Source organism: Carlito syrichta, unplaced genomic scaffold (assembly GCF_000164805.1).
Source record: "Carlito syrichta isolate Samal-C Ts95f unplaced genomic scaffold, Tarsius_syrichta-2.0.1 Scaffold305809, whole genome shotgun sequence".
Classification (NCBI taxonomy): domain Eukaryota; kingdom Metazoa; phylum Chordata; class Mammalia; order Primates; family Tarsiidae; genus Carlito; species Carlito syrichta.
This window is the reverse complement of record NW_007249905.1, coordinates 312970-328242: the sequence shown is the minus strand read 5'-3', so window position 1 is coordinate 328242 and position 15273 is coordinate 312970. Positions and strand designations below refer to the sequence as shown.

The window sequence follows — 15273 nt, the reverse complement described above, 5'->3', positions numbered from 1 at the left end:
CGCCGTGGCCCAGCAGGTCGAGGCTGCGGTGGCCGGGAGCGGCCACTGCACTCCAGTCTGGGTGACAGAGTGAGACTCCAACTCAAAAACAAAACAAAACAAAACAAAACAAAAAACCCAGGCTGGCGGAGTGAGGAATGGATACTTAGCAGATAAGATCCTGTTGATCTAATTATCCTTAGCTGAAAACTTGACCCTTGTTAAATTTAGCACATGAGTTTTTTCTTATCTGTAGTATAAAATGGTAAAATGGTTCTAACCTTTGAATCTTGCGATGGTTTGTTGTTCTTATTTTAATGTAGACCAAGCTGGGTGAGCCATTTTGTATGTATATATAGTGCTGGTCTCTTCTTACAAGAGCTTGCTTATGTGACAAGCATTATAAAACTTACCCAGACTTTTATTTATTGAACAGACATGTTTGAGGGCCTGTTATATTCTGCATTAAAGTAGATGGAAGGAATAAACAGGGAACAACACAAACCTACCCCCAGCCTTCTTAAGCTTGAATCTGCATAGACTAACCATAATGTTGCATTGCTGACTGCAACATTTTGCTTCAGATTCAGTCAGTATTAAGAAGCTGCATGAACTTGATAAAGTCATTATTTTCCTTGGGCTTATTTATAGAGGGGCCATGCTTTTTCTTATTTTCCATATCATGAGTCCTAAACCCTCAAGGTGAATTGCCTTAAACTACATTTCTTTTGTTTTTAAATCAAGACCTGAGTTTACTTTCCTAAGATTCTGGTGTCAAGATCCCTTTGCCAGTTTTTATCTAACTGCTCCTACCTTCCTCGTTCACCCATCCCACCTCACAGCAAGGTCTTCCTCAGATGTGGCCAAGTCTCCCTCTGGCCAGCATCCTTACTTCTGTCAATGCCCCTCTTCCTTTTGGGGATTAGGCAGGAGTGATATAAGGCAGGAGACAGTCAGATTGCAGGTACTTGCCAGAAAGTGGTAGAAACAGAAACTCTTCCATGATTTTAATTTTTGAGCCTGTTCTCATTTGCTATCTTGATGAGAAAGAAATAACATCTGGTAGTGGATGTGGATGGGCTTTGGTGTCTGCACTTTTTTTTCAGGCCTTTCTTCTCACTTCAATCTCCTGGAAAATAAGGAGAGAGATGGTGAGAGAGAAGAGGAGGGAAAAGAGAGAGCTCAAGGGAAAGAAGGGGGGAAAGAGAAGAGCGGGAAAGGGAGGGGAGAGAGAGAGCACAAGGAGGAGAGAGAGAAGAGGAGGGAAGGGAAGAAAGATGGGGAAGGAGAAAAGAAGGGGGGAAGGCAAGAGAAGAGGAGGGAAGTGGGGAAAGAGAGAAGGAGGGGGAGGGAAAGAAGAAAAGGAGGAAGAAAGAGAGAGAGGGAGAGTGGAATTGAGGGAAGGAGGGGGAGAGAGAGAGAGAGAAAGAGAGAGAGAGAGAGAGAGAGAGAACAAGCTGGGGACATCATGATGCTGAGAACTAAGAGATGTAGACTATTCCACCTTTCCTGACATTATGACACCCCATTATAAGAGCCCATTAGAGAGGTAGCCTCATACAGTAAAAAGAACATTAAGTTTGCAGTTAGAACACCTGAGTTGCACCACTAACTAACTGTGTGACCTTTGGGAAACTACTTAACCCTCTGAACCTCAATTTTTTCACCTAGAACATAAAATAATGCCTGGCTTTGAGTATGTCACAGGATTTTTCTGTGAAATAAGGGGCAAGAAGTGCTAAGTGAACTAAGAAGCATAGTACAAATTAAGGTGCCATTATTTCAGTACTTGAACCAAGAGAAATCCAGGTCAAGCCTGGTAGGGAAAAAAGAGCCTGAGCAAAGAGCTGAAGCTGTAGTTTATTTGCTGCTTGGCTTTGGCGTTCATTTTCCTTCCTGCAGCTGTCACTTTATCCCTCATCTGTCTTCTCCATCCGCTGTATGCATTTTCATTTTCATGAAGTCCTCCTCTTTCTGCCTTTCTTGCTCTCACCTCTCTCTGTAAATCCTTGAACTAGTGAGCTCCATCTCAGAATTTCTCTATTGTTTTTCCCTTTGCCTCAGGAGTGGCCATAAATTCCTCAAATAAAATAAATCTGGATTCATTTTAATTTTTTAAATGTAAGTGATATGACAAATGGTGAAGGAGATGGGATGAAATCTTACCCAGCATCTAAGAGCAACAGGATACAGCATCTCCAAATTTACTAGACTGATATGTGTGGGGTTTTACATGACTGTGCCTTGTATGGAAGGTAGTTCCACAGGTGACTCATACATATCAGGTGACAGTGGTCTGGCAGGTTATTCATTGTGAAGAAGGCCTTTATCTTTGGAGCTGGATGCTATACTACATGCTCTTCACATTTTCTAGAAACTCAGTAGAATTTCTCAATACCTCTCTGGTTCCTTCTTGATAAGGGCATAGTTTGCCAGCTTAAGGCAAAGAGGTGAATTAGTAGTGAGTTCCATTCTTTGTTACCAAAACTAGTTTATATTGTGTGAGAATAAGACAGGATCTGGGATGTGTTGGCTTCTAGACCTCATTTCACCATTTATACTAACGCGCAACGGTGGTCAAATCACTTTAACCTTTAGTAAGGTTAACCTCCTAACCTTACTCAAGGGATTTTGTGCTTAAAAAAGGAGCAAGACAGGTTTGTTTGTCTGTTTATTTGTTTTTAAAACCTATAAGAGCTGAATGTTTAAGCGTGGAACTTCTAGGGCTACCCTGCCTGGGTTTGAGAAGAGCTATAAGCTTATTGACTCTGTGATATTAATCTGCATCTCGTCTCAGTAGAGCAAAGTACAATGATAGTACAGAATTATGACATTTTCATGTGCTGTGACATGTAAAATGCTGAAAACGATTGACACGTGGCATGTTTTCAGTAAATAATAGCTGCTAATTTTTCTATTTGTTTGTTTATTAGGTGGACAAATAGCTAGAGATGCATGTGTGTTTGGAGAAGTTGGAGTCAGCAGACACATTGGTCCCACTGTTTTTGAGCAGTAGTGAATATGGACAGAAAGAGACAGAAAGAGATCCCAAATGTTCTAGGAATTCAGGGGCAGGCCTTCTCACATGTGCCCCCTCACTGGATCCATGTTGGAAGTACCAGACTTGAATTCGTTCAGTATTCAGAATTTCATTAATGAAAATATTTCAAAGCTGGACACAATGCAGATATTAAAACTTAAGACACTGGATGGATCTTCATAGAGTATAGAACAACAGCAAGTTCTCATTTCACCATTATTCTCTGGCTTTTCTTACACCTCCTTCTTGCATCCTATGAGGGAGATCAGGTTTTCATTTATTGGTTTTACACTTGCAGAAACCAATACACACAGAAGTTTTATGTATACAAAACCAGACAAGGCCATACTGAACAAAGTCCTGGCAGGATCACAGCCTTGGCCTCTCTCTCTGGCCCACATAACCTTTCTCAAGATCGATTTAAACAAACTCCTTTTTTTAATACTTCACAAAAGCATAAATATGCCACAGAAAGTTTGGAGTTTAGACAACCACTATTGATTTTCAAGAAAAAATGAATAGTCTACTGATAAAAGTTGTACTCTGTCCAGAGAATCTCAGATTACTCCTGAATAAAAGTTTCCATTCATTTTATAATGTTTATAAAGTGGTGCACCTTTGCAAAGATACATAAACTTTTGCATAATAAAAATTTCCTCCTTTACTAAGTTCACATGATTAGAGTTCTAGCAAGAGCTTCATGTAGTGATAGATCCATCATGTTTGTCTTCATAAAATGTTAAACAGGCCAGTCTTGCTATATTAATTAACTTGGACTGCCATAACAAAGCACCATGGATTGGATGGCCTAAACAACAGACATTTATTTTTTCACAGTTATGAAAGCTGGAAATTCAAGATCAAGGTGTCAGCAGATTTGATTTCTCCTCAGACCTCTCTCCTTTGCTCACTGCATTCTCACTGTATCCTCTTGTGGTCTTTTCTCTGCAAATGCATCCCAGATGTCTACCTTCTTCCTTCTTTCTTCCTTCTTCTAGTCCATATTGGATTAGAGCTCCTACACTAAGTGCCTCATTTTTACTTAATTGACTCTTTAAAAACCTTATGTCCAAATACAGTTACATTCTGAGGTACTAGAGGTTGGGACTTCAATATATGAATTTTAGGGGAACACAGCCCCCAGCCCATAACACTTCTATGACGAGAGAGAAAAGCAAATATGGTCTCTGTCGTTGATCTGTTTTGTGACTTGTCACCTAATAAAGGCAGTGTGATTTAGTAGTAGACACACACAGGCGTTAGGGTCAGACAGATCTGAATTTGAGTGCGCCATTGTAGACAAGTTATTATATCTCTCAAAGCCCCAATATCTTCAAAATGGTGATAATGCCACCCAACTCAGTTGTTGTGAGAATTAGAAGTAATTGCATATAGCATTCTGTCAGGCATATCTATATGTGTGTGGGTGTCTAATCGCTCTTATTATTCTTATATTATTAATCTTAACATCATTATATACATTTAGTTTCTCTTGATTGCAAGATAAAAAAGTTTTGAAAATTCTGCTAGTAGATTTTAATCCAAATTGAACTTTTACCGGTCAATTCAATATTTCCCACTTTCATATTTAGTAGTATTATTATCTAGCTATTTTATTTACCATTTTCTCAAAAACAAAAATATTTTAACACTTTAATTTTTATAAATATATGTATTTAAATACAGTAGCTACTTATAATATTGCATATGCATGCATATTTTAATAACAGGATTTATGTTTTGGCCTACATTTTAAAACATAGTATGCTAGCTGGGCTCGGTGGCTCAGCCTGTCATCCCGCGCCTTTGGGAGGCTGAGGTGAGTGGATTGCCTAAGCCCGCGGGTTTGAGACCTGCCTGGGCAGCGAGACCTCATCTCTACAATAAATCAAAAAATCAGCCAGGCATGGTAGCGCATGCCTGTAATTCCGGCTACTCGGAAGGCTGAGGCGGAAGGATCGCCGGAGCCCAGCAGGTCGAGGCTGCGGTGGCCGGGAGCGGCCACGGCACTCCAGTCTGGGCGACAGAGCGAGGCTCCAACTCAAAAATAAATAAATAAATAAAAATAAAATAAAACATAGTATGCTTTATAATCACTATTCTACAGACGATTCTTATATTGTTAATTTTATTTTTTAGCTACTTACATACCCATTTAAGTGAAAAACTCTGACAAAAAACATTGACTCATTTCTAGACTTCAAAACAAAAAAAGTACACACCAGCACGTATCTTTTTGTATACCAGTACCTGAGGAAAAGCACACAAATATATGTATGTCAGTTGCTCAGTTACCTTTCCACTGAATTTTACCACTTTTCATTTCCCCTCCCCTGTTCTGAATGGACCTCCTAAATCCTTTCATCATCTGATTCTTGTTCCACTATTTAGGCTCAGCTGAAGTTGAGAGTCAAGTGTAAATTCAACCTTCATATTAAAAATAGTATCAAGTGTCGGTGTTTTATTGATGTGAGTATAATGTCAACTAAAGGTAAGGGGTTAAGTGATATGAAGGCTGGAAGGAAATAAGGCCATCTGAAATAAAGAAAGATTTATAAAGTACTTTGAAAAGATTTAATTCCATTTGCGTGGGGTTTTTCCTCCTATGTGCCCATCCACTTAATTCTCTCACTTAATTCACAACTTACCTCCTTTTATCCCTTAGTGCCCTTATTCCTCCCTGCTTATTCCTTCATCTTTTCATACTATTTGATTCCTTTGTATGTGTATGAATAATCTTAAGTTAGTCAGGGTAGGCATAATATTTTCTACTTCTTGTGTTTCTGACCCTCTTCACAGTGGCATGTATTTTATAAGTATTCAGGTTATTAACCTATTATCATCTGACATGATAAAGAATTACTTATTTTTTTGTCAGCCTTTTTCACTAAAACGTAAGTCCTGTGAACAGGACTATGTCGGTCTTATTCATAACTGTGTCTCAAAATCTAGAGCTGTGCCTGAGTAAAAGTAGGTGCTCAAGATAAGCTCCAGAAATGAGTCGAGTACTGTTCAGGGAGCTGCTATCAAAGGATGAATGAAACTGGCCAAGCCCCTGCTCTTCTGAGTTGATGTGCTAGTGTGGAAACGTAGGAACAGAAACACTGTGTCATTAGGGTCATTGGTATGAAGAACGAGTGGGGTGGAGGATGCAGGGTGAGTGGTGTTTTGGATAAGGCGAGTGGAAGACCTCTGGGAACAAGTGGCATTGGACAGACACCTGAAAGTGAGACTCTCAGGGTTGGGGAGGCCAAGTCATCATGACAAAGCGAATGGTGCCTGCACAGGCTCTAAGGCAGGAATAAATTCAGAAAACAAGGGGACTCAAGGAAAAGTTGTGAGAGACAAGTCTAGAGTGATCAATAGGGACCAAACCGTGTAAGACCTTCAGGGCATCTGGAGAGCGGGGGTTTCATGTTGAGTGTACTGGGAGCCCACCGAGTGAATGCATAAGTGAATGAGTGAGTCGATGATCCCCTAATAGGCTGTGATTCAAGCACATTTACTTAGGAGAAATTGATTAATTGCTATAATATCATTTTCCACATCTTAATCACACCATCTATCAAAATCCAAAAGAAAACTGACATTTAATATGAAACAAGCTCAAGGGCTGGGCTCACTAGTGCGAATGATGAGAACTGTGGAGCACTGCACATGGGACCCCGTCATGCAGATGTGTGACGGGGTCCTGTCCCAGCAGGCAGGGTCCGAGGCGAGTCACAGCAGAGACCAGCTGACAGGAATGAGCTTTCCAACAGCTGTGTCTGTGGCCGTCAGTGTCTCCATAGGGGATGGACAGACTCTGAAGACTTTAATCCCCTCACTTTTCGCTTTTATGGGGAGCTACAAGTTTTCTCCATAGACCAACTGCATTCCAAGTAGTCCAGCTGAGAAAGTGTACATAGAGGTTGACCCTGCAGTCCCAGAGTCAAACTGTTTTTGAAGTCAACTGGATGACTTTGGGTGGATCGAATTATCATAGCCACAGTTTCCACCTTGATAAAATGGGGATAACAATAATAATATGCATAATACTATTGTGAGAATTAAATGAGGTAATTCCTTGAAAGCACTTTCAATAAGAGTTCCCAGTATGTGGTGGCTGTTCAAAAAATATGAACTTTTCCTACTGTAACTAAGAAAATGCATCATTTTCCTAGCATTCAGTCTTACCATGATTAGTTATATAGGTTTCTAAGTCATTTGAATTAGCCTCCTTCTGAGAGAAGCAAGCTTGTCTTTAGTGGTTCAGGACATTAATGTTACTGTAGGGAAGTCATGAATGTATCCAGAAATGGGAACAGAACTAGAAGGTAACCAGAATGACAGAAAGATCTTGAGGTCTGGACCAGAAGCTCAGTACCTGCTTTGCAAATGATCATTTGGAGGTTATCCAAGCTCTCTGTTCTTCATTCACAACCTTGGTTGCATAACGAGAGTAATATCTCCCCTTAAAGGTCTTTCTATGAATTAAAAGCAATCATATACATAAATGTCCTTTTGAAACCTGTGTAGTCCTACTCAAATGATACTCATTTGTCATTGAAGTTTTTGAACTCTTCAATGTTGATCACAAAAGTATTTAGGATAAAAAGGCTCGTAGCTTTGGCACTTGCTTTCTGGAACAGAAGTAAAGTGTTGTTTCTCTGTAAAGATTGGTAGAGCTTTATGTCATTTGTTTTCTGGTTGGTATGTGTTCCTTTTTTTCCCCAGAAATGATTTTTTAATTAAAAAATAGAGAAAACGCTATTGGGTCTGGTATTCGCATGTTCAAGATGTTGTTTACAATAGGAAGTTTCATGAAAATGAGACGGAAAAGTTGAGGGGTTGTAGTGGTGTATGTACTTCCTAAAACCAACTACTTTGGTAGGGATAACTCGCAAAAAACCTCTAGATATCCTACCCCTGACATTAGTTTGGCAAACAAATAGCACAGATGTGGCAGAGGGAACATTATGGCTAATTTTATAACATCAATCTGTTGTCATCAGTATAAAAATGAAATTAAACCCACATTGACAGATAAAATTACCAAAGGGAGACATGTGGCTTAGAAAGGCGCAGAGGCCTGATAACATAAACCTGGTGACACCTGAGACAAAACGGTGAGTGTCAGAGTCTGGGTCACCAGAAAGGCCTTCTCTATATGCAGTTTTTATTTGGCTGGAGGTTCTGACCACAGATATAATGTTTCTGCCCCAACAGGGAATCTAGGCATCTGTAGAAAAGCAAGTGGCCTTTCTGCTCTGATGGAAGCAGCTACGATATTCGTGAAAATCTCTGCGGTGCTCCTTCCCTGGGTCTCCTTGGAGTCCTATGCGGCTCCAACAAGTAGTGACACACTATGACTATGCTGCAGACCAGAAAATCTGCAAGCAGGTGACTTTTGGAAAACTAGAAAAAGCCAACTCCCAAAATTCCCTAAGTGGAAATTTTAAAAGCGGGTGGGGAATAAAAGAAATAGCAGGCAAGGAATTCTAGCGCTTTGGGACACACTGAGGCAGGAAGATTGCCTGAGCACAGGAATTTGAGGCCAGCCTGGGCAACATAGTGAGACATCATCTCTACAAAAAGAGGGCAGGGTGGCAAGATGGGGAGGGATGAAAAATCTCCTATCGGGTACAATGTACACAGTTGGGGGTGGAGGGTGTACTTAAAGCCTAGACTTCATCACCATTATACAATGCATCCATGTAACCAAAACCCATCTGTTCCTTCTAAAACTATTGATTTGTTTTTAAGTGAAAGACTTAAAGTCCACCTATTATTATTTGTCAAAAGCAAAAAGATTAATAAATGACAGAAGATGACAAAAATGCTTCACACAGCATATGGCTTTATTAACATAAAAATCACTATTCTTTTTTGTGTGTGTGTGTTGGAGTCTTACTCTGTCACCCAGATTAGAATGCAGTGGCCGCTCCCAGCCACTGCAACCTCGACCTGCTGGACTCCGGCCATCCTTCCGCGCACTACCACACCTGGCTAGTTTTTTTGGGTTTTTTTTTTTGTTTGTTTTTGATTTACTGTAGAGATGAGGTCTCACCAAGTTGCCCAGGCGGGTCTTGAACCCGCGGGCTTAGACAATCCACTCACCTCAGCCTCCCAAGGCGCGGGATTACAGGCTGAGCCACCGAGCCCGGCTAAAATCACTATTCTTAATTCTACTTTGTCCCTCCTCCTGCAACCACACCCCACAAATCACCTTCTTTTTCTAATTCTTCAGAAACTTCCATCCAGAATGTTTTTTCCTCTGAAGAAACAGACACCAACAACTAAACACTGTGGTGTTTCTCCCTTATCGTAAAGTATTTCTCTTGTTTTTCTTGAGCTAACACCCCATTTAGTGAAGTGCTTTATTAAGACATCTTCTTCACAAAATAGTCTAAACTTGCGGCCTCCCACTGGATCTGACTCCTTCAAGTCTGAATCTCTTTTTTTGTGGAATTTAGCACTATTACTACCTATATCTTAGGATTCTTCTTCTTCTTTTTTTTTTAACCTCTTTTGGGACATATCTTGTCTCATTTTTACTTTCTCTCTCATCCCTCCATCTTTCTCATTTTTTCTGCTTTCTTCAATTTTTTGTTCCCTAACTTCTAAAAATGGACATGTCCTCGAGTTCTGTTTGGCTTCGTTTATTCTATCTACTTCTTCTCAATTGATTTAAAATGTCAAAAATGGGCATGCTTGTGGTGCGTCTATACCTCTGTTCTTAATCTCATCATTGTTATCATGACAGCTTTCTTGTCCATTCCAGATTTGTAACCACATGGGTGTCGATGACATTGACATTAGGTCGACCCCACGTTGGGCATCTCCTTCTATGACATTCTTTTTATAACAGAATTTTCATTTGGACCCTACTCTCTCTCCGAAAGGACTACTTCAACCACCTTCAGGATATTCCCATCACTCTCCAATTCAACCTGTAATTTTATCAAGCAGCAATGTAAATTCTACTGTGTGCCCTTGCGATTTAAGATGACAAAAATAAAATGTCCAAAAACAAGGCATCACCATTACCGCTCAGACATCTTATTGAGGAGAAAACCAAGCACTGCATTCTAGCTCTTTGTGATATGAACCATGTTAGAACTGTGCCAGTAAGTCACCATTCATTCCCATATACTAACTCATCTCCCTGTGTCATTTGAAGTCCTTCATGGATGTTCTACAGAACCAGGTGTTGAGCTTAGACCTATATTCAGGAAGTATTCTTTTTTTTCCCCAGGTGTTTAATCTGGTGAAGCTATGTTTTCGTTACAAATATTCTAATGTTGTAGGCAAGTTGTCTCATGAGATTGATGTGTTTTAGGTTTCCATTTGGCTTTTTAATATTAGGGATAATCCTGAGCTTGAACTAATATCTATTTCAGAAGGTATCTATAGTACCTATAAAGGATTCCTAAGACCTCTATTCTTTTCTGTATACTGAATTGGAACTAGATTCTTTTCTCTTGTATCTGGGGAAGGAACACAACCAGTTGCATTTTCCCATTTATTTTAAATTCTGCAACAATCCATCTTTTACTTCCCACTCCATTTATTAGGTAGGTAGACTCTTCCTCTGCTTTGCTCAAAATTAACCATAAGCCACAATTCACACCTGCAATATTAACAGACTTCTTACAGGTAGAATTCAACATATTCTTCCATATGCTTGAAATAACACAATGAAGTGCCCTAGCTGAGGTTTCAAGCAATATTTAGTTAGTCTCCAACTGATATTTGAAGTTTGAGTATGTAGGTAGTTGAATTTTTATGAACACCATTTCTTACAGCTACTGAATTAGGAAAAGTTGAGTATGAGAACAGAGGGCACTTGAGAAATCAGATACTTTATTGGCAGCTACCAGAAATAAGAACCTACTGGATTCAACTTCCCTGGTTGAAAAAGTGATAAATTCCACAGAAGTCTGAGGAGTTGCCAGAAGAGAGGCTTTCTCTGGCAGAGTGTGCAGGATATGATCAAATGCTTTAGCAGAACGTTGGAATTACATGACCTTCAGAAATAATAACCAAGTAATAAATTAGTCTTCCCAGCTGCTAGTGCATAATCATAACAGCAAATATTACATGAAAATTAACACCATGACAGAAAGTAATCATAATAACGTAACATATTGATCATGACCACTAAAGGATAGAGCACCGAGGTCCTGTAGGAACTCGGTTAAGAGTACAGATCTCTGATTTAAAAAAAAAAAAAAAAAAAAGCTCCTTGTGAATTTAGCACAGCATAATGCATAGAGATTGTAAAAGCAGTTTTAAATAACATGTTAATTCTCGAAAGTACAAGGGCATTGTCTTGCACTTCAGATCACCATTGCCATCATTTTATTATAGTTATCATTATCATCGAGTAAGTTTTGGCAACTATACCTTGCTATAAACGATTAGTCAGAAAAACAAGGATTGTCAGGATTGAGTGGACATTGGTTTTAGGGACAAAATAATAATGACAGAGCCCTTTGTCTTGTTCCCTTTTCTTTATTCCTTCCTTCCAATTTCTGTTTCCATTCTTCTCTTTCTTTTACCTGTATTTAATTATACTAAGATTGTAGACATGAAGGAATTATTGGAGTTGGTATAAGCATGTCACTGTCTCTTAAAATCTTTCAATATTGTACCATAAACTACAAGATAATGGGCAGTCTTGGAAATGTGACCCTCAAGGTCTTTTAATAACTGGCCCTTCGCATTCTCTCAGGCATAGTACTTTCCACTTCCTGCCTAACACGTTATTCTCTGTAGCCTCTACTTTCCTCATGTGTCATTACACCTTTCTTCTAACCTGGCAAACGTATTGGTACTGTCATGCAATACCCACACAAACTCAGCATTATTTACCAAAGACCAGGACACATCTCTTCGTGGAATGTAAACTTTTTAATCTCACAGCTTGACTGTCTTCAATTTGCCACAAAATGTTGTCCAGGAGTAATTCCAGTGATCCCTCTGTTCCCATGTACAGAAGCTAAAAGATCTGCCACAAGTTTTTAATAGATTTGTGGTTTTTTCACCTCAAATGTTTTATATGAGAAAATTCTCAGTCATCCTTAAGGTAATTAACAGTTCTGATAAGATAAACAAAGCTACCATTTACTGCTTAACAATCCCAAAGCTGTACCCTGAACACATCTAGTTTTTAATAAGTAGTATTTACCAACTGACTGGCTGACTAACGGTCCACTAAGAGTAAGCACTAACCGTTATTCTGGACACACTAACTTAAACTTTCAAAGCCTCTCTGAGCCTTGGCATGACTTTCAAGCCTGTTCTGTGTGAAATATAACAAGCTCAGTGCCCTCAAAATATTTTTCTCTTTTCATAAGGCAAAAGCATTTTCATCAGACATTTTTTTCTTGAAACTCACATCTAAAGAAGAACAAAATCATGAACTTCACAGCAGCCTGGATGGACTTAGAGTCTATAATACTGAGTGATCTTTCACAGAAACAAAGAACTGAGTATCCCATGTTCTCACTCATAAGCGGACCTCGAACAATTATCGTAATACTGTAAGAAAAGGATTGACAGTAGCGGGAAACTGCTGGGAGGGGAGCAGGGAAGTGGGATTGGCAGTAGTGGGCATCTGCCTGGTGAAGGGGGAGCACACCTCATCAACACGGGTACCTGCATAATGAACATTTGTATACCTAAGCCCTGAATTGTACCTCCACATCTTTAAAATAAAAAAAATTAAAAGAAAAAAAACTCACATCATATCTCTTTGTTTCCTGTACCAATTTCAAAAATGATTATATTCTCAATTACAAAAAAGTCCAAGGCATCTGAAGACCTTAACAAACAATCCACACAACATTGAGTCATATTTGGACCAATATGGTCATTGGATGTCTTGAGTTGTTTTTGCTTTTGAATTTGGTATTCTAAGGATGATGATACGAACTTTGTTTGTAAAATATATCTGCTCTACTCAGTTGTAGTCTTTTCTTTTTCCCTGTTTCATATTCTTGTTTCTTACAAGGCAATTTTTCTAGAAATTGGAAGACTCATCTCCTAGTTGTTGCTAGTAGTTGTTTTTCCTTGAGTAAGTTCTTTAACCTCTCTGATCCCCAGTTTCTAAGACTGTAGAATATGAAATTGTTGTAAATTGTTGCCCATTTATTTTAAAGCTCCAGTACTAATGGGCAAAGTTAAGTAACACTTAAAAGGTTATATGTACTTTATAGAATTTTCACTTTCTAAAAATCATAATGGACCTGCTAACATGTTCCTAATGTAATATTCAGCAAAACCTACTATGATAAAGCTGAATTTGTTTTATATTAAGTTAATTTTCCTATTCTATGCTGACATATTTTCTTCATTTAAAAGTAAATGCTAAATAATTTGTAATTTTTTAACATTCAGCAAACCCAGCCAGAAATAAGCTTCCTTCAACAGAATGGTGAGGATGAAACAATATTGCTTAGTAATTTGATCATTAAAATATTGACTTTAAAAGTTACTGTGCATTCAATAGTAGAGTGTTGTATTTAACTCAGGTTGCCTGGGATCCTCGTGTCTGCATGATTTCTCTACCCTCAAGAAGACGTTAGCAAAGCTACTCTAGGGAAGGAGATTCACATCATTATGCTCAGTCATGCTGACCTCATATATTGAAGGCAGAGGCTGCCACCAACATTCTGCTTTTTTCTGTAATAAGAGACCTTCTTTCAGTTTTCAGCTGAGAACAAAGGCTCATAGCTAAAAACCAAAAAAAAAAAAAACAGAACAAAGCAAAACTATATACACCAGTGTCTTAGTCTATTTTCTGCTGCTACAACAGAATACTTCAGTCTGGGTAATTTAGAAACAAAATAGGTTTATAGTAGCAGAGAGGGTGTTCTGAAGGCTGGGAAGTCCAAGAGCCTGGATCTGGTCTCTGATGACTGGTGACGGTCTTCCCATGGTGAAAGGTAGGAAGCAGAAGCAAGCCTGCAGACAAAAAGAGCAAATTTGGGGCCAAACTTATCTTTTTATCAGGATCCCATTACCATGATAACTGACCCTTCACTTGTACAATAATAGCATAAGTAATGGCTCTGCCTCAAGACCTAATCACCTCCTAAAGATTCTACCTTTCAACACCGTTACAATGCAACTAAATTTCAACATGGGTTTTGGAGGATACATTCAAACCTGCCAGTGTCCCTTTCATGTAAATCTGGCTGGTCAATTACATATAAGTGGAAATAGGGTATGTGACTTTTCAGAAGTATCCTTAAGGAAAGGGGGAAAGTCCTCTATCTATGTTTTCCTGGTGGATGAAGTGAAGATAGGCTGCTTGTGGTTGTATCAGTCATCTTGAGGTTTGAGTCATGCATGAAAGAAAAATAAAGGAAAAGGAACCTCTGCTTCTATCACAGTGGAATATCATACAAGCTGGCATCATCTTTCTTCAGATTTTATATGAAAGAGAATATGATTTGGGGTTTTGTACCAAACCTAATCTTATACATACTTAGCACTTTATTATTTTTTTTTAATACATCTATCTGCCAGGCCTAAGCATTTTACCTGCATTATATTATTTAATCTGTTTCAACAACTCTATAAGGTAGTCAGTATCATAAAAGATATAAAATCTAAACTTAGGGAATTAGAGAGGCCAACTTGTACAAGCAAAAGCCTGAACCCTCTCTGTTACTATTTCCTTACTCTGCTCTGCTTTATATTACATAAGATATTTATGGGTTTATATTATCCTTTGTTTCTCACTCAAATGTATGGGCAGGGATTTTATTGGAATATCCCCAGAACCTAGAACGGACCTGGAATAGCATGTGTTGAATACAGGAGCAACTGACGCCAAACACATCTCTTAACTACAAAATGACGATGCGATCCACCGTTTTAACTTTCACAACCAATTCTATATAGCTTGCAACTTGGCTATATGTATTTTACATATTCTGGCATTTTTTATTATAGGTTAAATGTTTAGCTATTGCAAAATTCTGAGAAATGTGTCAAAAAAGGAAAGATAATCTCAAGAATATACTTTCATATTTGATTGAGGAACTTGTTTTATTCTTAAAAATAAAAAAGTTTAATGTTTTCTGACCTCTAATAATTTTTGATGTAAGAGTACAATTAATTTTAGTATTTACATAATGAATTTTCAGGAAATTGAATAAGGTTACTGTAACCTCACTTGGAACAGAACAGCACTTTAAAAAGCATCAAAATTTGTTCTTTTTGCTTATTTGTGAAACACGTTTCATGAGGCTTTTTTCCAA

General features: G+C 38.6%; 1 protein-coding gene across 3 annotated transcripts in view; it reads left to right on the top strand.

The window, feature by feature from the left end:
- ADGRB3 (adhesion G protein-coupled receptor B3) overlaps nucleotides 1-15273 on the top strand; it is a 731019-nt gene that overhangs the window by 538280 nt on the left and 177466 nt on the right. The window lies entirely within an intron of this gene.